This window comes from Rutidosis leptorrhynchoides, chromosome 5 (genome assembly GCF_046630445.1).
Source record: "Rutidosis leptorrhynchoides isolate AG116_Rl617_1_P2 chromosome 5, CSIRO_AGI_Rlap_v1, whole genome shotgun sequence".
Lineage (NCBI taxonomy): Eukaryota > Viridiplantae > Streptophyta > Magnoliopsida > Asterales > Asteraceae > Rutidosis > Rutidosis leptorrhynchoides.
Window position 1 is genome coordinate 209,990,954 of NC_092337.1, and position 3,287 is coordinate 209,994,240.

Sequence of the window (3,287 nt, forward strand, 5' to 3'; positions counted from 1 at the left end):
GATTGAGAATTACAAACTCATAGAATTCAATGATATCTAAACTCGAGCTTGAACGAGAAAATATTTTGATCAAATTACAAACCGATTTGTTTTCTGAAAACCCATTTTCAATGCGTTCATTACCATTGAACGTAAAATCCTAGGAATTCACCTGGAATTCATTAGGTCATCTGAACCAAATCGGGTGTCAACCGTAAGAACGGTGGTTGCATAGCATGTGAAAGGACCCGTTCATATACATTATAAACGATTCACAATAGTTGATTACATTGCGAGGTATTTGACCTCTATATGATACATTTTACAAACATTGCATTCGTTTTTAAAAGACAATCTTTCTTTACATCGAAAATTGACAGGCATGCATACCATTTCATAATATCCACTATCCAACTATAAATTGATTTAATAATAATCTTTGATGAACTCAATGACTCAAATGCAACGTTCTTCGAAATATGCTATGAAAGACTCCAAGTAATATCTTTAAAATGAGCAAATGCACAGCGGAAGATTTCTTTAACACCTGAGAATAAACATGCTTTAAAGTGTCAACCAAAAGGTCGGTGAGTTCATTAGTTTATCATAATCATTTATTTCCATCATTTTAATAGACCACAAGAATTTCGTTTCAAGTTCTCATAAATATACGTCTCATGCATAGAGACAAAAATAATCATTCATATGGTGAACACCTGTTAACCGACATTAACTAGATACATATAAGAATATCCCCTATCATTCCGGGATCCTCCTTCGGACATGATATAAATTTCGAAGTACTAAAGCATTCGGTACTTTGGATGGGGTTTGTTAGGCCCAATAGATCTATCTTTAGGATTCGCGTCAATTAGGGTGTATGTTCCCTAATTCTTAGATTACCAGACTTTAATAAAAAGGGGCATATTCAAATTCGATAATTCAACCATAGAATATAGTTTCAATTACTTGTGTCTATTTCGTCAAACATTTATAAAAGCGCATGTATTCTCAGTCCCAAAAATGTAAAGGGTAAAAAGGCAAATGAAACTCACCATACTGTATTTCGTAGTAAAAATACATATAACGTCATTGAACAAGTGCAAGGTTGGCCTCGGATTCACGAACCTAAATTAATTATATATATTTATGTGTTGGTCAATATTTGTCTAATAAATTAGGTCAAGTCATAGTGTACCACAATCCTAATGCTCGAGACTAATATGCAAAAGTCAACAAAAGTAAATTTGACTCAAAATAATTTCCAAAAATCTATACATGATTAATATATAGTTTAAATATCGTCATTTTATATTTTTAAATATTTTTAAAAGATTTATTAGAGTAAATAATATAATTTATTTATTAATAAATAAAATTTTATATTAAATTTATATAATAAAATATACTTTTATATATATTAAGTAATAAAATTTATAGGGTTCATTTAACATCATAAAGATAATATGATATGTATTATTAAAGTAAGTTATTACACGTAGTAAAATATGTTTGTATCACATATTTATTTGATAAAATAATATCTATAATGATAGTAAGTAAAAGTTGTATTATTTTGTAATAATAATTATTATTATAAAAATATCAATATTTATAATTACTAAGATGACATTATGATAAAACGATAATTCTAATTATGATAACTTTAATATTTACGATAATTTTTAATATTATCTTTAAAATAATAATTCTATTTAAAATAATAATAATAATGATATTTTATAGTAACAATGACATTTCTATTAAAATGATAATTTTTGTTAAAATGATAGTTTTAATACTAACGATACTTTTAATAATAATAGTAATGATAAAAAATAATAAGAACGATAATTTTATCTAAATCAATATCTTATAATATTTTAATTTCATCATGATACTCTTACCCATTATTTCCTAATCATTTCGTTTAATAGCTTTTAATCATTTTTTATATCGTGTTCATAATAATGATAATAATAGTAATCAAAATGATTAGGTGTTACAAATATTTGTTTTAATTACACTAATATTAATAATGATAGTTACTATAACATTATTAACGATAATACTAATAATTATAATTATCTTAATGATAATATATTAATAATATTAATTATTAATAATAATAATAACAATAACAATAACCATTTTTAAATAATGATACATATATTAATAATGATAATAATAATAATAATACGCATAATAATAATAATAATAATAATAATAATAATAATAATAATAATAATAATTGGATAATAATAATAATACTAATTATAACTTTAACGATAATAACGATAGTAATAATAAAAAAATAACAATTTTTAATGATAAATCCCTTTTATTGATAAAGATAATAATAATGATAATAATAAGATAAAACTAGAACGACGATAAAAACGACGATAATAATAATCATTTTTAATAAAAATATCGAAAATTCAATTGATTATAACTTCTAATCCGTTCATCGAAACCATTCGATATCTAAAGGAAAAGTTCTTAATTTTTCGCTAGCTTTCCAAGGAAATGCATATCTTATACCTTATCTCAACCGCAAGTGTAACTAATTCAAGATTCAACCTAACCTGTCTAAGGGCAATATCAAAAGTACAAGCATGCATAATCCTAAATACTCGAGCACTAGTCAGGGATACACTATTAGTATGTAAAATTTAAATAATGAGTACTCACGTATCAATATTGAGATTCAATATTGCATGAAAGGTATGTAGACGCAACGGAAATGATAAACACTATATTGACCTCACGAGCATACCCATGAACCATACTCAATCACCTCCATAGCTATAACCCATAATTTCCTTAATCCTATCCCACTCGAAAAACAATTTCGAAATCACTCGGACAGCACTTCGTCGTAATATTTTATGTATACTAATAATATCTTGAAATAATACGGAGTAAATATATATATGTAAATCGATTGAGAGAGTTTAGAGAAAAATATTTTCAAGTTTCTATGAAATAATGAAACCTATTGAATTCTATTTATAATAGATTTTTGAATTATTAAAGTGAATTATTAAAGTATGAATTATTAAAGTGAATTATTAAAGTGTGAATTATTAAAGTATGAATTATTAAAGTGAATTATTAAAATGAATTATTAAAGTGAATTATTAAAGTATGAATTATTAAAGTGAATTATTAAAGTTCAAGTAAAGTAAAAATAAAGTAAAGGTAAATTTTAAGTATAGTAAAAGTATAAAACTATGTACGTAAAATACGCGTATAAATATATATAATATTAATTTAAATCGTTATATATATTTAATAAAATAAAA